The 26,308-nt window shown below is 37.7% G+C and overlaps 1 protein-coding gene across 16 annotated transcripts in view; it reads right to left on the bottom strand.

Moving 5' to 3' along the window:
- TENM2 (teneurin transmembrane protein 2) overlaps positions 1-26,308 on the bottom strand; it is a 716,298-nt gene that overhangs the window by 210,834 nt on the left and 479,156 nt on the right. The window lies entirely within an intron of this gene.

Below are 26,308 nucleotides of genomic sequence, written 5' to 3'. Positions count from 1 at the left end.
GCTTTGAAAATTTCACATTTTCAAAGACTCTGCAGTCGGTTGCCTGCCTGGATCAGAGAAGGGCTTTCCTCTCTCCCCTGCAACGGGGGCTCCAGGCTACTGTAAGCCGTACGTTTATGACAGACAATATAACAATACCATACTAATATCACATTTTTCAACTTACATGTCCTGGTTTCAGCTGGGATAGAATCAATTTTCTTCCTAGCACCTGGTATAGTGTTGTGTTTTGGATTTAATATGAGAACCGTGTCAGTAACACACTGATGTTTTTCGTTGTTGCCAAGTAGTGCTTATCCCAAGTTAAAGATTTTTCAGCTTCCCATGCTCTGCCAGCAAGCACATGCACAAGAAGTTGGGAGGGGACACAGCCGGGACAGCTGACCTCAACTGACCCAAGGGATATTCCAGACCATATGACGTCATGCTCAGCATATAAAGCTGGGGGAAGAAGGAGGAAGGGGGGATGTTTGGAGTGATGGCGTTTCTCTTCCCAAGTAACCATTAACACGTGCTGGAGCCCTGCTTTCCTGGAGATGGCTGAACGCCTCCCTGCCCATGGGAAGTCGTGAATGAAGTCCTTGTTTTGCTTTGCTTGCACATGCAGCTTTTGCTTTACCTATTAAACTGTCTTTATCCCAGCCCACGAGTTTTCTCACTTTGACCCTTCTAATTCTCTGCCCCATCCCATCAGGGGGCAGTGAGCGAGCGGCTGCGTGGGGCTTAGTTACCAGCTGGGGTTAAACCACGACAGTACATGACAACAAACACTATGAAAACCACTGGGAACCGGTAGTAGTAGCCTCACACTCTCCTCTGCACTGTCTTGACTTACAGTGTCTCTGCTCACATGGACTGGTGGAGAAATTACCAGCAAAGTATCTCTGCAGCCGTGACGGCATAGAGAGAAAAGACCAGAAGTGGCTAACATTTTGCTACTACGTGCTCAAAGAGCAGCACTCCTTTTTCTCCAGCCACCAACTGTGGCAGGTAAGAGCACCTGAATGTGCAGAATCCACAGAGTCTGAGGGTCTTGGCCAGGGCGATGCTGGGGTAGAGACACGGCCATCTCCCGGAGGGGTGACATTAGTGCTTCCCGCTTCTATCTTACACTGCAGTCTCCGTCATGGAGTGAAGACCTCTGTGTTCAAGTCCTGCTACACCTCCACCTACAGAAGAGATCAGGAGGACCAGGGATTATGGAAAGGAAAGCAAAAGCTAGAGAAAGGGGTTTCCACTCACAATGAGCTGTTGTCCAAGAAGTCTGATGGTATCATGAGGCTTGGTGGTGATGCAAAACTTTTCCTGATGTCAGTGCTGTAGAAGACACTGCTGCACACTGTGCACTCTCCAAAGCACTTCATGCTGGGCAAGACAAAGGATCCTACTGTGCAGATGCAACACAGGCAAGAACCAGACCTGCAGAAGAAGCCACCAAGGGATGCCAGGCTGCAGGGACAGAACACAGAAACTAGCCTGAACAGGGGCTGGGACTTTTATCTGACTGGTTAGTCAGAGAATAGGAAGCCTAGGACTGAGGGCTAGAAAAGATTGAGGTGGGATGAGGAGCTGGGAAATGTAAACTTGTCAGTCAGGGTGATGGAGGCAACAAGAGAATAACACATTGAGGTGCTGGTAGAAACAAGACAGAAAGACAGACCTAACAAAGAGAGTGGAGAAAGGGAGAGACATTTGAAGATCCCAGTAAAGGAAAGAGGGACTGAAAACTATTGAGAAAGGAGGGAAAAAACAAAACTAGAAAAAAAAACCCCACACAGAGCTGGACAAAGAAAAGACTGGAAGTCAGTTCATAAGAAACACTAGAAGATGAGCAAGGAAAATGAAAATTAGGACTGGATAAACAAGCAGACTGTGTATTGAATAAATAGGAAAGCTGGAAAAAGGCCACCACGAGAATGGTAGGAAGAGACCCCTGCTACCTTGGGGCACGTGCCGGGCCTGGACGCAAAGCTGCTGGGGCTGAGGGGATGAGAATAGCACTCCAGCTTTCTCTACACTGCATTATAGTGTAAAAGACTGGGCAAATTCAGATTGCATAGACAGCCTTATTTCTGACAATTAGCAAGCTTCCACATGCTTGATTTTGCAACTTTAAGCTTAAGATCTTTTTAAGTTCTGTGTGTTTCATTTTTGTTGGCCATTTTGTTGTAAAATAGAAAATTACTAACAGTGAACAGAGCACTGCAGCTTCAGCTGGTGAGCAGGAGCCGTGGCTGCTACTAAACACCACACAGATATTAATTTATTTGAGGGTTATCCTTATTATTTCTCATCACAATAATATTAAATGAGCTATGTACATACACTGATGGAAAACAGACTTCACAGTTTCTGTCAGCAGTGCTGTATTTGTTGTAAGTTTGCATTTTCATTTGAAGTTTCCTGAGCTTCTTTGTTAGCTAACGAGTTGATCTCAATTTTACGCTGACACCAAAGCAGAGCAGATTAACTTGGAAACGATGCTCAAAGCTTGAAGTGCTGCTGGATCATTTGTCCTTATTGAATGAAGGCAGATTTCTGCATTGTATTACACACTGCTACTGGTGCCACGGTTTTAAATATTGTTCTTTTCATCACTCTTTGTCAATTATCCTACATGCAGAGGATTTTTTAACTAAATAAATATTCCTGCATGGTGAATGTCAGAATTAGGAGAAAAGTCCTGAAAAGCCAGCTTATAAATGAAATTCTGATTTCAGTAACTTCATTCTTCTCAGATAGCTACATTTCCAGAATAAATTATCATCTCTAATATCATTACCTGAATATAGCAAACCTGTATTGTAAAGGGTCTTGGCACTGAATGATGATAGGCATCAGAGGCTTAATGTTTAATTACTGAACAGAGTTTTCTGGAGAGTTAAGAGCTAATATCATTCACTTGCTGCTGTTGGCTATGTGGCAGAATGTTGTGGTTGTTACGATCTGTCAAGGAGAAGTGATTCATAAACTTTGCTGTGTGCTACTCAAATGCACAGCTGGTGGGAATAAAAAATGGACAGCTATTTATGGCAGTAAATCCCAACAGGAAATGTCTGACTTTAAACATACATGAAAAATAAGTAGAAAGTCTTAATGAGAAGAGGAACATGCATTCCTATACATTGTGAAGCACAGAACATAAATTAGTGACTGGTATTCCCCTTATATTTGTATGTTTTAGTGGCTAAGAGTAATCTCTGAGTCACAAGTGTCACTATGACTAAACTAATTCTCATGTTAATTAATGAAGGTACCCTTCCTGCTCAACAAAGAGAGCGAAGCAAGCTGGGCTTGGCATCTTATTTTAATACCCTCTCAATGTAAACTGTGCAGCAAAGGGACAAAAGAAGGGGGAGATCGAAGAAGATTCAAATGTATAATTTTTTGTTTGCCACAAATAGTGGGGACACACCTTTAGTTCATCAGGGAACTGAAGACAAGAACATCCCCAGTGACCCACTGGCAAAGGTTTCGTGGGGAACAGCAGGTGTAGGTGACCGACTCACAAATCTAATGTGATTTTTTTTTCCCCAGCCTGTTCTTTTGTTCCAAACCATTGAGAAAGCTGAAATACAGCGAGTTAAAAATCCATAACCTGCCCCCAATATATCAAGAACAAAATATACATCTGACCATTTTTTCACTTTGTCCAGAAATGCTACCGATAGAGAATTCAAGAAGGCGGCAACAGTGCTGCGAGCATTTCTGCAGGCACTGCATCTATCAGGGCTGCTGCTCCCCACCAAAGCAATCTTTTTGCAAATACAAGCTCTTAGCACCACAACTGATAATGTTCACTTTCAAAGACAATTTCTAAAAGCAAGAACACGTAAGTCTCATTTCTAGATATGCTGAACTGTAGTAAGAAAAATGTTTGTCATGGTGGTAATGAGAGGCCCAATTTCTATGCTAGATACAGTCTATTTTTAAAAAAATCTACACTTTCCAGTATTGACATGCTTATTTGTATGCATGAGTAGTTGCATACATGTTTAAGAGCAAAGGAAAAAAGAAAGAAATCCTTCTTTTTCATATAGGAGCCTAAATGGAGATTCATTCCTGAAAATTTAAAGCTTTATTTTGGATATTGAATACAAATTTAAATTTGCCTGTCAGAACTCTGTTCTCCACTCTCATCTGTTTCAATCCAGTTAATGAAATAATGTTTTATACAATAAACAACAGGAGAATTAAGCTAGAGAGTTAACAGTAAGCGTTAAATAATGAATCAATGCAAGTCTTGCAAAACACATAGCTTAAAGTTGTTTGCAAAAGAACAGATACATTAGATTTGATCTTTAAAAATGAAGCAGAACCCTAAGTTGTCTGGAAAAGATGATCACTCCTATTTTGTACCTGCTGGCAGAAGGCCCTCTGATTCTGCCGTGGCTGCAGTAAGGAAGAACTGAACTGTTTACTGATAACTAGAAGAAGGAAGAATAAGAGGAGGCGGGAAGAAAGAGCAAACAAAAATGGTGCAGAAAGGCAAAAAATAGGAGATAGAATAGAGAGTCCTTTATCAGAGAAAGGACTAGCAAGAGGCATGGCATGTTTCTGACATGTGGTCCAGAGAGCTCAGCAGTGAGAATCAGTTCAGACTACACACGAAAAGACAAATAAGGAGCAGCACCTCTCAGCATGGTAGGACATACTCCAAAGGAGACATTGACAGTAGACCCAAAGCAGAGGTAATTACAAGCTCATCTTTGCACAGATATCTGCAAGAGTGCAGTCTTCCAGCTGATTTTGACAAAGTCCAGACTGCTGCCAAAAGAGGCAGTTTAGTCCCAGACCTCCCACTCCAGCCTCCTTCCTTTCTGTTGGCAACCATTACCACCAGCGTGCTTTGAGTCAAACCAGCCTGATAATCCAGCTGAAAACAAATCTTGCTCTCCGGACTGGCCTAGCTGTCAGTCAGACCACTTTGATGATCCAACTAACTAGACAGTTTCTAGAGCTGGCACAAAGGAAGGGAGAGCAGCAGCAGTGTGAAGCCAGAAGCCAGGGAAAACAGGGCTGAGGGTTTCACAAGCAGCACAGTCTTCAGCTGATGGTAACCAATGATGAAAATGTACCCCAAGGTGTGGATGAGCAACAGGATTCCCTGGCCAACAGCTGGTTAAATTTGGATTGCTACCAAACTCCACCTTCTCCTGCACCATGCTTAATGTTTGTGCAACTGTGTGGGAAACTGGTGCCAGGAGCTATTGGTTTGTGAACTAAGCACTGTTTATTTCCCTGGGGGTAAGATTAATTTTCCTATCATTTACACAGGTCAGCCCTTTCTTGGGAGTACTGGTGATGTTACAAGGTGGGGATGGTGCAGGACTGCACAGCCCACGGGCAAACACATGCACTGACCTAAGCAGCAAAGATGCAGCTCCCTGAGCTGCTGTCAAACCACATCCTGACACCCTGCCAAAGCCAGAGGAAATGGAGTAAAGAGTTCTCGAGCCACATGAAGGTGCATAGAAAAATCCATAGCATGAGTGATTACATATAACTCATTACATATACTGTTATTTCACTTGCTCTGTTAAGTACTATTTACAGAAGGCCTAGGCTTTTAAGTAAATCTTTAACAAGAAAAAAGTTTTCTGCAGCCCTCCAAAAAAAATTCTAACTCATTGTAATTGTAGCGTTATGGAGTGGAAAGAAGAAAAAAATAGTCTAATAAACATTACAGTAAATCCATTTAACACATTTTGAAGGATAAATATTTTGCCAGTGGTCTTATGACTGAAGCACGTATATTCATAAATTCCATTGACCTAAGGCATTTGTACAAGTGGACAAAAAATTTCTGGCACAATGGTGCAGACACAAGTGTGTGCACACGCTCAGACTGTTCTATATAGTTTTACTAAGAGTAGCTTAGTTTGCTAAAAAAGGTAATATTTTAATTCTGAATTAATATTAGAGATTACTTCACTGTGTAGATGAGTCCCTATTTAGTAATAGGATACTGATAATTAAAATTTGTGGCATCTGTATAGTACCTATTTTAGTAGTAAAAGAGTTGGATAATAACGCGTGTTTTTGTAAGACACTAAACTAAGACTGAAATAACCTTTATATATGAACTCTTTCACAGCTGGCTATGGCACTCTCTTTAAGTCATTATAAAGACTCTCTTAACTTTATCAAACATGATATTTGGCCAATGTTGTACTGCACTTTAACAGGAGACACACGCAGGCTGCACTTACAGATATAATACCATGAAGCTGTATATCATGAGGCACTTCAGAAACATTAATGCATTTTAGGAAAAAGGTGTCGGTCTTCTGTAGAAGTGACATCAGTCAACTCCTTTTCTAGATGGGCAGGGAAGTTCAGCCCTGTATGTTCAGCTATGGCCGTTCAGAGCAATCAGCTCAGTTTGAGCCAAGACCAGAGCTGACTTGTGCTGCCAAATGAAGGCAATATTTTGCCCGTAAGTCTCAGCACTGGTGAATAATTGAAAGAAAAGGCTCTCAATATAGGCATCATTACTGAGACACTCGGAAACGGAGGCCTGGATCTGAGGCTTGCTGCTCGCCAGCACCTAGAGAGGCTTGTCAGCAACACTGATTAACCTGAACGTATCTTCATGCTGCAGTACCATAGCTCCTGGTCAGGTAGGAGCACAGGCAGAGCAGGATGGCAAGGAACTGTGCAGACGTACCCTTCAAATTGGGTTTGTATTTCTGCATGCTGAGGGAAACAGTGTAAGGGTCACGCTCATAAAATAAACTGGGGATATATCCAATAAAACAAAGGAATAAAGGTATTCCAGCCCTATGCATTAAAGCTCATGTTCTTCAGTTTAGCTAAGGTAAGCATACTCTTCTGTAGATCAGGTATAATGTTTTTTACTATAAATTAATAGTTAGGGTAGCTAAGTTTCTTTAAACAAATTACTGAACAGACTGCAATCTCTTCTCTTTATGTAAGTGTAATGGACATAAGTGAGAACACAATATGATTCCTAACATTATCTAATCTTAATTTTTCTGTGGGCTGGCCATCAGTTCGGAGCGTTAGATCACACGCTCCCGCATCTCTTTCTGATCCTGCCCCCCTGGTTTGACAGCTCTGCCGTGCTGTTTCCTAACTGGAAGTATTCTAGTAAGACTTGGTAACTTACAGAACGTTTATACCAAATGGCTGTTCAGACATATCTGCAAATGTTTCCAGTAACTGTAACACTTCAAAACATAACTGAAATGCCCATGAAAGTACCCAGAAAGATTATGTAAAGGGATTTCCATGCCCACAGTTTAACAGAACTTAAAAAACCCCACCTCACCCCTTCCAGAATTGCAATTTATTGAAAATGGTCTTAGGCCGAATAAATGAATCAGTTTACCTTTTGAAAGAAAGAACAGGTTTCTGTTCTTCCTACTTGCTTTCAAATGGCTGACTTCCACAATGCACAGCGTAAACATCGTTTGGATTTCCATACCTTAATGTCTTTCCTCAGTTTTAAACTTTCCATTACCTCTGCAGAAGCAAGCTCTGTTCTGGGCTTGAATTAAATTAGAATTACTTTTGAGGGAGAAAAGCAAGAACCTTTCTTACAAGTTTCCATAAGATCCTAAATTGTCCTAGCAGCCATGTTAGAGCATTCACTGTTGACAGACAGACACCAGATAGATTAAAAATCACAGGATTTAAACTGAAAACAAAACATTTTCATAAATTACACTTCTGAAAATTAGCATCAGATGCCTTTTTTTTCCTGAGATCATTCTAGGGAAAAATAAGTTGCACCAGCCAATCCAAAATTTTGTCTAATATATGACTTAATTTCCTTCCAAAAAGAAATCTGTTACACATCTGCAGTAACAGCACATATAGATGACAAAAAGTAGCCTCAGTGGTTAATAGTAATTTAAGACCACGCAATACAAATGTTTCTTAAAACTGTGTCCACTCCCAACACTTAAATTAATGGTGTTCCTACGTATATTTTTGTTTGGATATAGCTTATTCCAAAACACATTTCAATAATTTTGAAACACAGTAAAACCAGAAAAACATTAGTTTGTACCCGCAAAATGTTACCAAAAAACCACAGGAAAATCTCTTCGATGTTTCTTATTGAAAATTTGATCTTATAGAAAATCAGCACTACTTCTTATGGTTTGGATCCTATCCCCTGCTGTATGAGCACAGAAACATTTCTAGTATACAAGTGGTTGCGATATATTGGGTTTTTTTACTTCAAAAAATAAATTCTAATCATATCAGTGAACTTTCATGCTCTATGTGAAAGTATGTAGTTGTTCTGTAAAGAAAATAGATAATTAATATACTAGATATTTTTTCAGAACATGGTTATGATGTGTAATGAATGCTTTGTTTGAAGTGCTTCGTAATAGCACTTTTGTATATCTTTTTGCAGAAATTTCTTAAAACAGTGCAATTTGCACAGTGCAGCATGACTGACTGTTTAAAAAAAAAAACAACCAAAACCAAACCCCCCCCCCAACAAAACCAAAACCAACACCAACCCCCAAAAACCAACCAACCCACATCTAAATCTTACCCGCTGCTGTCTCCCAGGAAATTGTTACAGATTCTGTGAGAAACCTGGGATCTGTGCACATTAGAAATTCTTTCCTGCAGGGTTAGCAGGTGTGGGTTATGTCAAATAAATTTATTGCAGTCTGTGCTAATAACGAAAATTATAGAAAACCTAGATGAAAGTGCTCTGCATCCAGCTAATTTGAAGCTACCTTATGAGACAATAACAAGCTTCTAACAGTTTTTCCCTTTTTTAAAATACACTAATTATGCTTAATGTTCCCTGTCGCATTAGCTTTCATGGTAATTATATTTCAAAACTTTTGCAATTAGGGTACAGTTAATATTGTGGAATATTGCAATTATTTTTCATTGTGACACCTCTATTGAAAACTGGTGGCATAATGATCACATTGTTCAACTAAATCGGAACTGTAGAAATATGGCAAATACATTATTATTTCTAATTGCAGATAATGCCCTTTTCCTTGCTTTTGTCCAGAAGAATTTCTCAAATACCCAGGCTCTATGTAATTTTAAAAAACCCACAAGAAAACCCAACTAACTGATTTCTCCACCTTCTTTTCTTTTTTCATACACATACTAATATATATGTATAGTATGTTTATGTATACTGCACATTATATATTTGTAACACATGTGAGCACAGACATGTGTGTATAGGTACATCAACATATACAGAGATAATTTACAGTTGATACAGGCTCAGTCAATGCTAGCTATAAATGTAAATACCACTACGTTGTATTCACTCTGTGTAAGGATTTTACTCACTGACTGATCCTTGGAGGTAACTTCAAATGCATTACAAATGCACTCTACACCTTTTCTAATTCAGCCCCATGTTGCCCCAAACAACATTCCCTTATTTCTGCTCAACCTTCCTCTTTAATAAATTCTTTCCTTAAGTCTCTAGCTCTCCTTTCCATCATTAAACATAAATATCGAATCCCCCAAATTTACAGCCTTGATTCTGTGTTTATTGATGCTGAACAAGCTCAAGCACTTGATAAATGACAACAGCAGAAATTTCTAAGAGCTAATAAATATAATTGTTAAAATTTGAGGTTCGCTCCTGGGTTTTGAAGAGGCTGTTTGTCATTAAGCCATTCTATAACCTAGTAAGACAGAACACTATTACACAAAAGTACACTCTGAGAAATGCAGTGGAAGAGTCGAAAAGGAATTGCTAAAACCAAGCAGCCAGACAGGTAATAGGAAACATTCTAAGCATTTTCAATACTTTAGCAATTCTGAGAGTAATTATCATTTACCAACGTTTATATTCTTCATATGGAATTTTAATCAAAGCTCACTTAATTAAGTTTTCATTAAAATTACAATAAACCAGTGATAAATAAATCAACGATCAAATCACTGACTTCAAACAGAGAAGACGTTTACCAAAAACACTGGCTTGCCAACCCCACCATCTGTACATTTCCCAGCTACCAGCCTAATGAATTTCAAGGTTATATCACCAAGTGTAAGATATAATTTCTAGCCAACATCAGACAACAGAAATAAAACATGTATAAGATGTCACACCATTTCTGGCACATAAAAAGCTGGAAACAAGTTTACATGACTACTTATTCCCCTCAATAAAGAAGAATATAAGATTAAAGCAAAACTCCTCCAAAGATTATTTCCGGCAGAAATCTGAAAACTTCAAGTCTCAGTTTATTCAATATTGTGAAATAAGGTTTTTTAAGAGTAAAGCCTCTTTTGGTAACCTGAACAATGAGCACATTTTCAAAATGAACTCTATCTCCTCTGACTCTCTGAAACTCTAAAAGCTGATTTGAGTGATTAAATGACAGCTGGAAGTTCTGAGATATCTGGCACAGAATATAATTTTTAAGAATGCCTCAAAGTCCTGCCATTGCTAGTGTCTCAGTCATCACCCACTCTTCCATCATTTTTGGCTTCTCTTAATTGATTTGTTTTCTTTTTTTTTTAAGTTTATGTGACTTTATTTTTCTGGACATAGTATTTTTTGCGCAATTTTTGTTTCCATTAACTTAGACATACAGTCTCCACCATCTGCTCAGCATTGACAAAATACAGGACAAGTAAACTGAGCAGTAGAGCGTGTTTCTCCCACTTCGGGTAACACCCCTTAAGTACCTGTATAAATGTGAAGGAGAGCATGACTCACAGGGGCTATGTGCACGTATATATGCATGTTCAATATGAGAATCACCTATAAGCTATATAGTTCTCCAGGCTGGATATGAGCAATAACCAAACACATCTAGCAATATAAATATCTATTAAATAATATCTGCTGAAATATCACTAATAGCAAAATATTATAATAGCCTCAAAATAGTTTAACAATGGGGTTATAAATAGTGGTTAGTGGTTTAAAAACAGAGATTGAATTATTTTCCTGATGAAAAAAGAAGTATTTGAAATAAATATTTTTTTTTCCTAAGCTAATGGCCACATACAAGATCAGTGCTATAAAGTCCATTATATTTGAGAATAAACTCATTTTTCAAAGACTCCTCAAACATATTCTTAACTGGCAAATTCAACAGTGAAAACGTTTTAACACAATAACCATTCTACAGGATGCTCTTAAATTTTTTTCTTTTCTATGGAATAATTCTGTCCCGTTCTTCCAAAATTTTCTATCACATTACAGGTAAAAGTTTTAAGGTAATGATCACCTTAAAAAGTAAGGGCTGTAAGATTTTGAACATTTATGAAATAAAGACAATACTTATGTGTACCTATTTAATTGCTAGCTCATCCTCTGCATATGTGTCATGTCTACCGGATCAATTTTCTGGAGCAGTGAAGCATGTAAGCATAGGTGTTAATCACCCTGGTTTTCGTAATGATTATTTTTTCTACTGGACAATAATATTTATTTTACTGACAGCTGTCAGAATATTCCATTAAGATCTCCAGAGGATACAAAATGTACACTTCATCATGTAACATGCTGGGTAATGTAATATTTGAGCATAGTGATGCCTATCCAAAATGTGTGAGTAAATTTCACTTGTGCAATTCCATTACTTTTGTGGAAGAAACTTGGATAGTCCAAGTTCAATTAGAAATGCACTGTTATTTTAATTTGCTTCATTACACAACTATTTATTTTATTTTTTTTAAATCAGATGTGTGTTGTGTTTATAAGTGGATATGCAATTTTATTTCCCGAAATCTTTACTATGCAGTTTTAATTCTATGCAAATTCCTTGATGAATTGATTGGCCCAATAATGCCTATGTGAGGCATAACAATTCTCTATAATGACATAGCAGAGCTATATGTTGCTCTGAGCCACTGATATTTAAGTACTCCCAAAGTGAGTACCAATGGCTTTTTTGGAGCTCTTCCAGTACTCAAAAAAGCAACCTAACTTTATTATCATTAAAAGCAATAGCATTATATTTCTTTTACTTGTCTCATCTTTGTGAAAATTCAACTTTTTTTTTCTCCTGGTGATTTAATTTTTATCAATATTGAATCTTAAACATCTCATGAAAAGGATTCAACAGTGATAAATGGAAGTGCAGGACTGTGAGGTTTGATTCTAAATTCAAAAACTTCTTCACAGTACTGTCTCTATGTCTTGACTAAATATATAATGTTTGCAGCAGACCAGCCAATAAATCACTTTTATTTTAAGCTTAATTATCTATCCTTTTTTAAATCCTGTAAGCAAGCTTTTAACACTTTCAGCTAAAGAACTGTGGCATAAAAATTTCTGTAAAAATCCTAAGGTTTACATCAAGACAGCATAAAAACTATCCATATTCTGATATGGATCACTTGTAAAGTATAAGTGGTTTTAATATCCTTACTTCAAATTGCTTAGCAATGAAAATTCAGCTATAGAGCACATTCTTCTGTTGGTTTACATTTTGTAGTTGTGAAACAGAGATTGCCACATGAAAAAGTGCTAGAAGTAGCACTAGGCATCGAGTCAGTGGCTCAAACAAGATTTAAGAAAAAATAAAAGCAGGAAAACAGTTTAATTGCCTGAATTTTGATGAAGAGGGTACAAACAAGGAACCATTAGAGAGCCTTTAGCCATCATCTAATAACAGAGATTAATAAAAAGCAGCTGAGAGAGCAGTAAGAAAATACGTTATCTTTAATTTTATGAAGCCTGTTAGAGCAGGCAGATTTGTGCCACAGGTTGTCCTGTATTTGAGCAATTCGCTGCATGTCTGCTCTAAACATTCCCCATTGCTGTGAATTTTACTCATGGGAATATTTAGCAATGTTCACACATTGTTATTTTACTATCAAATTAACAATGTCTCATATCTTCAACAGATTTCAAAATGCAAATTGAAGGTGGAGAAAGCATCAAATCTTATGCAAACATGTATGTACTTTCATACGGAACTTGGCAATTTCTATAGGAACATGGTGGCGCGGCGAGCCGAGAATCCTGCTCTCATGGTTGGGTTGCTTTGGGAAGTACTAACTCCTTCCCATCTATGACATTTGCTCTCAGTTTGCTTTGCAGTGAGAAAATAAAAGCTTTTATCTGAAAAAAGGAACAGAAGTTGCTCAGACTGAAGACTAGTGGGGGAGATACAGAGAGTTTTGGTGTTGGGAAGCATATAGTGGGGGTTAGAAAAACTATAGAGAAGAAAGCTTTCTTTTTTCTTTTCTGTTAACTTATTTATTTATTTTTATTTTACTTTATTTTTCTGTTCTTTGATAACACTACACTTAAACCAAAATCTGAAATGATATAATTTCACTACAGTTTTCTCAAACTTTTTAGATGCTTTCTCATAAAATCACCTGAGAGCATTTTCTGGGAATTAGAAATAATTAAACAACAGAATTTTTGCACAGACTGAAACCTAATGGTCATATTTCTGTAGATCCTTTTAATATAACTCAGCATGATAGAGCATTAATTCCTGAAAAGAACCAACTGCAATGTACTTTTTTGTTAATCAAATGAACATAACAGATTGGTTATTAAAAAGCAGTTCAAAATTAAGATTCCCAGAAAGACGTCAAAGTATTTAATGTATACATTTAAACATCTGGCTAAAAAAACAAACCAAACCAAACCTCCAAACCAAACCACATGCATCCTCCCCTCCCCCTCAAAACCAAACGAACCCTAACCACCTAGAGAGAACAAACATCAAACCAGCTATCCAGAAACTGAATTTGGGCCTGCAGCCCCCTTAGGAATTTGGAAATTTGAATTGCATCTGGCTAATATATGAAGAAAATACTATTCTATAAACCAGCCTATACTATCCTATGAAGAAACCACTGAATGGAAAGGCTGCTGATCCAGCAGGATCCACCAGTACTAATTTCCTCAAATAAATTTAGATGTTAAACATTAAGAAGTTGCTATCATCTGAACCAAACTTGACTGAAGTTTAACTTCCATGTTACCCAAAGCCAGCTATGCTGCTGTGGTTCTGCATCTCAAGGAGCGATCTCTGTAGCTCCCCAGAATAAAACTGCCATGATAAAGAGCTGTGAAACAGTACCAGTTGCTTTGTGACAGCAGGATGTTAATGGAAATTGTTCCAAAAAAAGAAAATGAAACAAGACTCTGTAATGCATTTGTGTTTCTGGTATGATCTCAGAGGAACTGAAGAATGAAGAATGTGGAATCTTTCCAGCTGTCAACAATAAAAAAAGAAAAGAAAGAAGAAAGATATTTAGAACAACTGCTCTGCGGATGGAAAACAAGTGAAGAAATAAGTTTTGTGGCCATCTATATACTTCTGGATGATGATTTCTAGTGATTTCTATTAAATAACTTTTTCTTCTGTAAATGATTTGGAAGAAACAGCTGTGCTACATGTGTAGATGGACTGGGCTTTAGTTGCTGACAGTACACTTTTAAAAGTTTGGTTTCTAGCCAGTCTCTTGAGTCTTTTCCTCAGATTAGTTTTATAAGTACAGTCCCTCACCAGCCTTTCTGCATTACCAGAACCACCAATTCTCAGTCTGTTCATACACATTGGTCTCCATAATCTCATCATGCTTTCAAGTCAGTCTCAAATCAGAAACTCAGTCTTGGAAATTCCTCCTTTTCTTCAAGGTGGTCTGGTTTTGTCTGCACCCTCTTCTCCAGCTGCGTAGAGCACTCGCAAGTATAACTGACTGGCCTTACTATGTCTACTAAGTTCATGGATTTTAGAATAAATAGCTATTCTTTAACTGGTTTCTGCCTAGTGCCTGCTTCAGACCACAAGGAGACAAACTATTCATGAATATCTAATTAAATTTTGCTACATTTTTAGCTGAAAAAGATAGAGGAGAAAGATAGAAGAGATTTGGAAAATGCAGAAACAGTAATTATTTCATTTTTGAAATGCTGAACCATTTCATTTGGAAGATTTTTTTGCATTTTTCATTTTGAGGATTTGCGTCTGTTGGTGTTTGGGGGTTTTTTTCCACATTGAAAAAAAGTTAAACAAAAAGGTTGAAACTTAAAATGGAAAAAACCCCAACCCACATTTTGCTGTAGATTGAAGTAATTCATATTGCTCTTCCTAACCAAATTTGCAAATTGAAAAAGTCCAGATTTCTTCTTTCATTCCACATAAGCCTTACCAATTGCCTTTTTTGTTTGTTTGTTTTGTTTGGCCTCCATGTTACTCCCTTTTGGTTTTGTAGCAAGTTTTCAGCTACACTGGAAGTGACGGTGCCAGGAGTTGATGAAACTTGTATCACAGGGTCACTAAGGATTTATATGCACTCCCAAACCATCCCAGTCCCAATCCTCATTCTCAGCACTTGATAGAATAATTCAAAGCCATCATTTACCACTTGAGTCCTAACTCCCCAAACTCTCTTCTCTTGACTTTGTAAATTATGTTTTCAGAAACCTGGAGTGCACAAACTTACAAAGATTTTACACCTTTTCATGTTTGCTAGTCCCTATAACTGACAGATTTGTGTCAAGTGAAACAATTATCTACCTGTTTGTGGGAACAAATATTAACAAACATGCTCAAACACTGTGTTTTGTTAGGCAGAACACTTCACACTTCATTACATAACTGAGGAGTTAGCTTGGTGTTTGGTGTGCAAAATTCCCACTGATTCCAGTAGAAGAAGTGATTTGTGAAACCCCAAATAATTACCATGGCCTATACATTACAGACTTACTTAATTCAGTGTGCAATATTGAAGTCCAGATTTCTGAGGTCTCCCCAAATCATGTAAATTTGCAGTTGGGACTTCCCATTTCATTACATACTAACAACTGTCCCCCAGGTTTGTAGATTCAAGACCAAGAAGGATCTTTCAAAATAACAAGGTCATAAATCTTTTTCTTAGGGAGTACTAAGACAATACTGAACTTTCCTGTTATTACAAATGGAATTTTGGGGGCATGGTAGTTCACAGTAAGCCAGTCCCTTCTTTGGCAGATTTTGAAAGATCTAGCAGCATAGTAAGAGTCCCTAGCTTTTAGGGTTTTGGTATATATAGGCTTCTATACCCACACAATCCTTTTTATAATTTATAAAAGGTCATTCTCATCTTCTACAGTGTTCTAGTTACTGCTCCTAAATTAAGAGAGCACCAAGGACAAGAAGCCTTCTCAAAACAATACAGCTTCCGCACTATGTTGCCAATTCTCTTTCCTTTTGATTTACTAGGGGTTTTTTTCAGATACGGGATACGAAAGATAAGCACCAGCTATCACTACAATCATAAAGATGCTGTTATGCTTCTGCTTGTATGTATGCATTTATTTATTTATTTCACAAATCGTTAGACCTGACCTGAATAAAAGGAGAGAAAAGCTCAATTACTGAAAATCACACTGTTACAGCCCTATGATATCCAACACAAATGCATTAAATGGAAAGGAACTATTGTAAAGGAGCGACATGTCAGGCAATACCTTGGTGGGGCGAGGCAGGGACCGAAGAAGAGCTGAATGACAAATAGCATCCTACATAGATGAAAAAGGTCACTGCAATAAAAGCAACCTAGGGAACTGGGAGCAAGTACAGCATTGCTACAGACTGGAAGAAAACACAGAATCCAAACAAACGGAACAGAGCGAGAGATGAAATTTCATTCACATGTGAATGCCAGAGATTGAGCTGTGGATACATTTGGGGAGCTGACAAAATGGAACAGGATTCCCTCTATGCCTTGATGTCAAGCTATCTGAAAAAGTAAGCATTTACTCAGGCCAGTAATTAACTTTTACAAACATTCAAAGCCCTCAGCTTCTCTATGTAAGAATCTGGCAGAAAAATAAATTACGTATATTTGTAATGTAATAAAGAAGGCAATATTGGTTTTTTGGTTAGCTTATGTGAGAAAAAATAACCTCTCATCTGTAGTTTTAGTAGGTAATTATTACAAACAATAGGAATTACAAACAACAAAAGAACTGGTCAGTTCAAGACTTGCACTCAAACTCCTTCGGTTCCTGAATCTTTAGAGCAGCGTAGTACCAGCTATACACAGGCAATATCAGGGCAGACAGGCAGACAGGCAGATGCAAGTGAACAGCATCACCACAGACAGTACCAAGTTGAAATGCCATGCTCAGCTCTGAACGCATCCCACAACACCAAAGCCTCTGAACATTTGCCTAGCCTCCCAACATAAACCCCATGGTGTGCACCTCCATCATGCTCCCTCTATGGGAAATATTTGTAAACCTGCATCAAAATAAAGCAGCTGTTTAATGGAGGAACCATATACTTCTGTTACATTTCCACTGTAACAGTGGCTGCACAAGGTTACTAAAGTTGAAATTGTACGAAAGACAAAATCCTGGTCCACAAAAGCATGCATCAGCAAAACCCCGCAGAAGATGCAGTGATGCAAGCCAAGGAGTCCTCTTTACAATATGCCTTAATGTATTTGAGGAATTGGATTAGGAAGTAACAGGACAGCATATTTTGCATGGATGAGCTGTATTTTCAGTGGACAGCTTCATCTGTAAAGCTATATGTGCAAACCCTTTTAGTGTACATACTCCGAGGGCAACAGGGCTGTTGATGGTAAACAGAAAGGGAAAAATATTCAGAGTAAAATGACAGAGTTCAGGTTTCTTTCTGCTTATGCTGAAGGGAAATAAAAGACATGCATGAGAGAACTCTCAGGCAGAGTCATGCATGAATGGTGAAAAAAAATATAGCAGTGAGAATAATTAATAACCACTGGGCAGTTTCTCCAGCAATGTGGTGAGTTCTCCATCTCCTGTACTTTTTAGAACAAGATTGAACATCTTCTAAAGGAAAAAAAGTCCTAATTTCTATTGATTGAATCATGCTTTATACGAAGATAAACTCAGTTTCTAGAGATGATAATGTGATCAATAGATCTCATACATTTACAGATTTGCCTGATAAGATGCTAATATTTATAAGCATATTAGAAATAGTTATTATTATATATGTAACACTATTCAAGTAATTCTATAACCAGGAATAATAATTCAGCAGTAGATAAACACACAATTTATCATTTAAATAAAGCAGAAGTGTATGGCTTTGTTCTATCAAAATCAGAAAATCCATAAGACAAGATATTGACTCAGAGGAAAAGTATCTCCTTGCCTTCACGTGTTCATAACAGCACTTATTTGGATTTATAGGGAGAAAGAATGAAGTTATTAAACTTTTTGTTATTACAAAAGCAAGCAACCAAACAACCCAAAGAACTTCCTGTGTACAAATACTGCAAAGAATTCTGAAAAAATTAAAATCCTAAATTTTAGGTTCTCGATTTTATAGTCCATGAAGCACACATGGCTTACATATGCTTGTCTCCTCACTTTGAATTAGCTACCCAATTGTGCTGGTGACAGTTAAAAATATGAAATGTTTTCTGAATGTTGCCTTTCCGCATAAACAGCAGCAGAATCCACTATGGAAGTTGTTAGGACTACATCATTGCCAATGAAAAAGGAGATGTAGTTCAGAAGATTAAAAATTCTGTATCAAAAGACAAAATTATTAGAAAGCCTGAGAAATTCTTTCTACACAGCACAACTTACAGCTGAGACCATTAGCAAGAACAATTTTAGGCTTTTCTACACACAAAGGAAAAGCACACAAACAGCATCTGAACTTAGCATATGAAAGGAGAAAAAAAAAAAGCAAGCAAGCAAGCATTTTTCTGCTTATAATTGTAATGTCCACAGCGCCTTTCAGTTTTCAAGCAAGGTACCAAGCCTAGGCACCCATTTTCTTGGCACAACAGCATAGAGCAACAATATCTAGTCTTTAAGTTTCAAAAGCATGACATTTATTGGTGATCTCCAACTAGCTCCTAGGAGATAAAACAAGGATCGGTAATGAGAAAAAACAAGGCCTGACTGGCCATAGTAACTAAGTTGTTTCACAACCATTATGGTAGATATCGGAAAACAGCAGAGTAACATGCTGGAGAAATGGAACCTTGGAAAGTTAGCACCACAGCTACTTTGCTGTGCTGCTTTTATTACTATAGAGGCTTCCAGTTCAACACATTTACAAGCCTTGAACTACAATGATGTAAAAGCAGCTAAGAAAAATCTCTCCAGGTCTCAAAACCATGTGAGCTTAAGAAAAATACTGAAACAACAGAATTAGAATCTGTTCTCGATTCTATAGTTTTTTGTAATGCATTATCGTTTTTATTACCACAGAACCTTCTGTTTGAGATTTGTTTGTCTGTTACGATCATGAATTTATAAATTAATAAATACAATGTTTCTGCAATGTCTTAATATCTGGAATCACATCTTCTGGCTGAAATTCAGACATCTGCTGGCATCATCAACATATGCTACACAGATTAGCAGCAGCAATAATATCAGTAATAGTTGCAGCAACATGGAGCTAATACTTAAGAAAAAGCACACCCTTCAGTTTCAATGGGAAAACATAGTCCATGCTGTTCCCTCAATTTCTAATTCCAGTCCAAAGCTCTAAAATTAGACCTAGTGCTCAAGAGATGTGACTGGCCATTAGAGAGATGCTCAAGAATGTGACTGGCCATTAAGGATTTAGGGAATTTAAGTATTAAAAACAAATTGGGGGGAAAAAAAAATCTAGTCAAAGATCTTGCTGCTAAATAGGTGCACTGTTTAAAACATTATGTGTGGAAAGAGACTATTGCTTAAAACCTCAAAGCTAGGCCAGTCTTCATAGCATAAACACTAGAAACCAACAGGTTTTAGTTTCTATTCAATCTTATCTACTGTAATGGAGGAATCTTTATTGGACTTTGTCATCTGCTGAAGAGAAGTCTTTAAGAAATATAGGGTGGTTTATGCTCTTCAGCTACATTAAGTATTAAGGATAGAATACTTCAAATTAGCGTTGCTTTCTTCTACTTTTGGGGCAACCATGGGTGCCAAGGTAGATAAAGCCTGTAGCACTGAAATTCTCAACGATAATAATAACAACAACAACAGACCCAGAAACAAACATACATAATTTACTCTTAATTTGGAAATAGAAATTAAAATGATCAATCCACACTCTTTTGCACTGTTGTAAAATGCCATCAGAAAAAAGTTGCTTATGGTATTTCCCTGTGAACATATTAAATAGGAAGTACTGTTCCTCACCAAAATTGTATATACGGATGTAATACAGTGCTGCCTTTCAGAGGCAGATATTAGAAAGTACATAAAATAATTTAGAAAAACCAACCCTGGAACCTTAACTGATTTTAACTGTCGCTGATCCAAGCATAACTTAGCAAAGTCTAAAATGAAATATTCTGAAAGAGGTTTCAGAAAGAGATGCCACTGAAATTTTAACAAATGTATACAGCAGTTAGGACAGAAAAGTAAAGGTGTAGAAGGCCAGAACTTTTCTTTCTGATTACTGTTCCACCCTACGTAATCGCAGAAGTCATGCACAGAGACCAAAATAAACAAAACCAAAAGTAAACAAACACCAGAGCAACAACAAAAGTAAACCAACACCCCTTCTCCCTGCCCCAATTGCAACATTGACAAGGAGAGGAAGATTTCAATTCCAATGAAACGGTTTAGAACAAGGACTTTCAAATGCGGGGGGGAATAAATCTTTCTGCAAAATAAAAAATAAATATTGATCAAGCATTCTATGCTCATTTTCTGTGCAGTTGTGTGGCCAAGATCTCTACCACCTGCAATGACAGTATATGAGCAAGACAAGTTTGATGGCACCATACTGTGGGGATTGAGAAAGAATGCCCACGGACTTCACATCACCATGAGGAAGTTACTTTGAGCAGAATTAAATCTCACCTTTTTAATAGTCAACACTGGGAACCTACAAAACTCTGAGAGTGTAGAGTGTGGACTGGAGTGATCTGTACCTTCTGTTGGGGCTGCACAAGGAGCTAACACAAACCTACTCACTAAGTCCTGGCTAGCCTGGTGCCATATAAAGAACCTGTAGGTCTTCCACACCTCTAAAAGCTACTAACTGCGGAAGTTGTTACAGTGGAGGGTTTTGAGTATTTCCAAGGATGCAGACTTTATGGCCTTTCTAGGCAAACTGTTGCAGTGCTTGATCTCCTCCACGGTAAAAAAAAGTTTCTTCTTATGTTTAAACTGAATTTTCTATATTTCGACTTAAGGCCATTGCCTCTTTTCTGTCAGTGGGCACCACTGAGAAGAGCCTGTCTCCCTTGTCATTACTCTGCCCCATTGGGATAAGATCCCCCTGAGCCTCTTCTCCTCCAGGCTGAAGAGTCCCAGCTCTCAGCCTCTCCTGGTATATTAGATGTGGCCTTTCACTGGACACGCTCCAGTAAGTCCATGTCTCTCTTGTACTGGAGAGCCCAGCACTGCACCCAGCACTCCAAATGTGCCTCACCAGTGCCGAGCAGAGAAGGATCACCTCCCTTGACCCGACGGCAGTGCTTGCCTACTGCAGCCCCGGGTGCTGCTGGCCACCTTTGCCCCAGGGCACATTGCTGGCTCATGGTCAACCTGTTGTCCCCCAGGATCCCCAGGTGCACTTCTGCATAGCTGTTTCCCAGCTGGTCAGCCCCAGCACATACTGGTACAGGGGGTTATTCCTCCCCGGGTGCAGGAATTTGTATTTCCCTTGGTGAAAGTCCATGAGATTGCTGTCAGAATGTGTAATGCTCTGCATCAAGCCTGGTTAATTGTGGAACAGTTCATCCAGCAACCCAGCAACTGGATATCACGCTGGGACAGTTATGCATGCCTAGGTTTCTTATCTACAGTTTAAACCCATGCCTTTCTGGCAATAAGATGAAGGTGCTACCTACTGAGATACCCAAACTCTTTTATTTAGTCTCTTAAGGAAGCCAAAGTCAATCCTTTATGAAGAAGAAGGAAAAAAAAAAAAAAGCTATGGATCCTAGATTTTTGTTGTTGCTACTTTATTTTCTACCATGTAAGTTGGCAGATACAGAAACTACTTTCCCCATTCAGTAGGGAGTAATACCTAATCATCTGAAGGAGATGTAATTATTTTTCTATAGGATTCATTTATTTCTTAAAGATTACTACCTTCTGTATAGGTTTGCATTACAGACTAGAAACTGGAAATATCTGTTTACTTGATGCCAGACTGTAGAGGGTTATAAACCATACACTTCCAAGCACTCCCAGTAGAAGATCTCAAATAAGGCCTCTAGCTACAGTGCATTAATGAAAGTTCTGGCTGCTTTCAGAAAAAAAGATTTTTACATACTGGATTAAACTGCTTTAGGTAGTGGTAGTAATTACACATTAATAATAATTAAATCCTATAGACAGGTAATATACATTGAATGGAGGAGATCCTTCTAGATATTTATACTGGATATAATGAATATTGATATTTTACATATTACTACCACATAATTACCACAAACTAGGGTCATAAGCATAAGGAGTCTTATTCTTTTTTTCAACTCTAACTCACAGACAACATTAAACAACAAGAATTATTTTATTCAAGACACCCTATTTCTCCATTCCTCTCTCCCTGCTGCCAGTAACTGCTTGTGAAAAAAATCAAAGCAAACCCTGTCTTCTAAGCAGCATCCAAACTACTCTGTGGGCAAATATTGTTACATTGAGTCAAATACTTTGTATTACTGTCTCTGAGCCAAGAAGACATGTTAAGGCTGAAAAAACAGGCATGACCTCCTTTCCAGTTGAACTCCAGTAACTTCTTGGGAATCATGACAATATCTAATCCACAGTTTAGAATTTTCCCAAGATCAAAATATTCCAAAAATCATTCTGCATCTACTTTCTCATTGTTAGAATGGTCGAAGATGATGAATGTATCCAATTAAGGATCTGTTATATCAAAAACTATTGTGTGAGTAGGTATATCCTAGGTGTTTTACTCACGTTGAAAAAACAAACAAACAGGTTTTTTGTTGGGATTCCAGAGTTTGGTTTAATAGGACTAAATCTTACATAAAAAAGTAAAGGCAAAGGTGCTGGCAACAAAAACCCTTATCTTTTTTTTCCATGTAAGATTGGAAAACAGCCTGTTATATTGTATTATGATTGAAGCCATTAAAATGGCATTCCAACAAGATGAGTCACCTTATATTACCAGAAAGAAAATACATACAATGTATACAGGAAGAAGAAATAAGCCTATTCCTACTGTTAGCTGTAAGAAACCATCCTGGAAAATGGTGTGGCAGGAACTGACCTTCTTTTAAAAGGGGGGGTGGGGGTGGGGGGTGGGGAATCCACTAACTTTTCATGGATAAAAGGTCTCATCTCCTTCTATAATATTTGTGTTTTTCAAAATATTATCAGCAGGTGCACCAGTTTTCAAAAACCTCTTGTCCTTCATCACATATAATTGTGCTGCATATTATATTAAGAAGTACAAGCAGAGGAATGTAAGTGATGGGAGTTCAATTAAAAACAGCATAATATCTGTTGCATAGAAAATGATTCTGCAGCTGAAATCAGGTTCTAATGAAAGAAAAAAGGAATACATTTTCACATATTTTTAATTACATAGAATTTCCTCAAACATGATTTTTAATAATATATTCCATTAGGTTAACATCATATTTAAAGAAAGTGCATTTTCTGATTTCATTTTAAGTCTGATTTTGAGCAATTATTGTGTCATTGTTCTGCAGCAGAAAGGTTGAATTCATTTACTGTGTGGTTATGCTAGTTATGATTGATGTCGCTTCTCCAAATGATAAACCAATCACCCCGATGATGTAATGTCATTTTAAGAGTGCTATAATCACATTTCTCTCAAACTGGAAGCTCTGATGAGTTCTAACAAAGATTTATTGTAGATTAAAGGCCTTCATAATATCAACAATAGATTGCTCATTTGATGGAAGATTTGATTAGGTAATTTTTTTAGGCAAATGAGTTTTCCAGATATATCAAGAATGGCTATTGTGAAGGGCACGGGGCAGTACATGTGGATGACTATCACCTCATATCCAAGAAGACTCATCTTAAACTTGTTGAGGAGCTATTCTGTAATTGTAGAGGTTGAAGCAAGCATAAGTGTACAATCAGACAAACAAGAGGACACTCATATAATGTAATCAGTACGAGATTTCTCCAAATATTTCATCTTCAGCATGTACTTTGAAGACTGTGATAGAAATGTTTAAAGAACCACCTAGAAAGTGCTAGCAAATATTTATTAATGATCAAAGATTACCTGGAATCTAAGTCTTAAATCTAAGTATCTTCAAATCTTCCTTTTTAACACAATCCCAAATTTAAACAAAATATTTAAATTTGTTTACTCTCTCCCAAATGTCTGGATCTATGTTCCTAAGTTTCCATAGGAACTAAAATAGATTTTTTAAAATATTTAAAAAAAAAAAAAAAAAAAGAAATCAAAGCATGGTCTATGTCTCTGTATCATGTAGATGGTAAAAGCTACCCTGAAAATCTTTCAAGAAAAAGGATGAGTCACAAAAAAACAGGTGAGCTTTTCCAATTTAAGGTATATGTCACCATCTGTGGTATTTTCTTATTAACTCTCTAAAGGAAGCATTGTGAGAACTACAGAAAAAAATTACATCACTAGAAAATGCTTATTAGTTTCCAGAGGATGTATTAAGTCCAGAAGAGCTCAGTGGTGATCAAACAATTGTGCATGTGTCTATGGTAAAAAAAAAATCCAAACCAAAACAAACAAGGACTGCTGTTTCTTATATGCTGAAAATTAAAAGTCGTTATATATTTTATGACTGTTCATTAAAGAAGGAAATGGAATATTTGGGGGAAAAAATATTAAAACTTAGAATGAACAAATCAGCCATTCATAAACAAATCAAAGCATATCTGAGCATGCCAAAAAGGTTCCTTGGGTCAGTCCCCAGTCACAAGTGTAAAACACAAAGCTTTTAAGGATATAAAGAAACAATTACTATTATTTAAAATGAAACTTAAAGAGCTAGAGTTCTTCCATCAAATTTTCAGATGTTGTTTTACTGCACCTTCCTTCATTTGGCGTCATAAGAAAAGCCATGCTGGTTCACTCAGTCTCCAATGGTGGCTATAAATACCACGTACCAAGTATTGAAGTATCCTCCAAGTCTCTTTTTTTTAGTTTACGTTCCCTGACCTTGATTTTCTTCAACTTAGCAACCCTCATTGCATCTCTCTCCCATTTACTTTTCCTGTTCCCCTTTAAACCCTCGTAAATTGTTTGATCCACCACTTCCTTTAGACAATGTTCTCTCTTGTTCTTTATTCCTTTCTTCAGGTGTCAACATTCACCTGTTCCTGAGCTCTGAGATGAAGCTTGCACGCCCCTAACAACCCACTCCTGAGTAGTAATGGTCCATCACTAACCAGTGTACCAGAGCTGCTTTTTCTATGCATATCACTTTATGTTTCTCTGCCCTGAATTTCCTCTGCCATTTTATTGCCCTCTTAATTGGTCTCACAAGGTCCTTCTGTGATTCTTCACAGCCCGATCTTGTCCTTAGCACCCTGCCATCAGCTACCTTTCTTACCCCACAGCTCACCACCTTCTCCAAGTATCTTCATGTCCCATGAAAATTCATTGGGGAGCTCTAACTTCTGCTTACCGTCTTTCAAATAACTACTTACCACGCAGGGACCTTCCCTCTTACCCTGTGTTAGTTTAGTTTCCTTAAAAGCATCTAGTGACAAATTTTGCTGAGACCCTTTTGAAAATACAAAGACCCTTCATCAACTAGATCACCCTTATTCAGAAATGGCTGACTCCTTCAAAGAACTCTTAAATGTTTCTAAGGTGGGACTACCCTTTACAGAAGTATACTGACTCATCAAAGACAGATCATGTCCACTTTTTTTTTTTTTTTTAATTTCTATGGTTTCTACTAAGTTGCCCATTACAGATTTTGAGGTGTGCAGCTCCCCAGATGCCCCTGAATCTCTTAAAAAAAAAAAAACACAACAAAAAAACCAACCTAAAAACTGGTATCATATTTTCCACCCTCAAACCTCAAGTAGCAAGGAAGCATGCTCAATCTCTGAATTATTATTTCTTTGTGTAATGATATTTTAACATAACTGAATGGATCAAAGGGTTAAAGGATAATTCAGGATAGAAGGAACCCCAGGAGGTCCCTAGTCCAGCCTCCTGCCAAGCAAGGGCAGCTCTGAGGTCAGACCAAGTGGCTCAGGAATTTAACCAACCTGTTCTTGAAAAGCACCGAGGACAGAGACTGCACAGGCTCTCTGGGCAACCTGTTCTAATCCAATGCTGAGGGCAAAAGTTTCACCTTATAGCCACTCTGAATCTTATGTTTCAGCTTCTGTTCATTGTCTCATCCTCCCCCCATGCACCACCAGCCACTATGTAAAGGGCATCGTTCAAGTGTACTGTATGCA

The sequence above is a fragment of the Harpia harpyja genome, chromosome 20 (assembly GCF_026419915.1).
Source record: "Harpia harpyja isolate bHarHar1 chromosome 20, bHarHar1 primary haplotype, whole genome shotgun sequence".
In the NCBI taxonomy this organism is placed as follows: domain Eukaryota; kingdom Metazoa; phylum Chordata; class Aves; order Accipitriformes; family Accipitridae; genus Harpia; species Harpia harpyja.
Note: the sequence above shows the minus strand (reverse complement) of the source record. Positions and strands in the feature narration are given on the sequence as shown.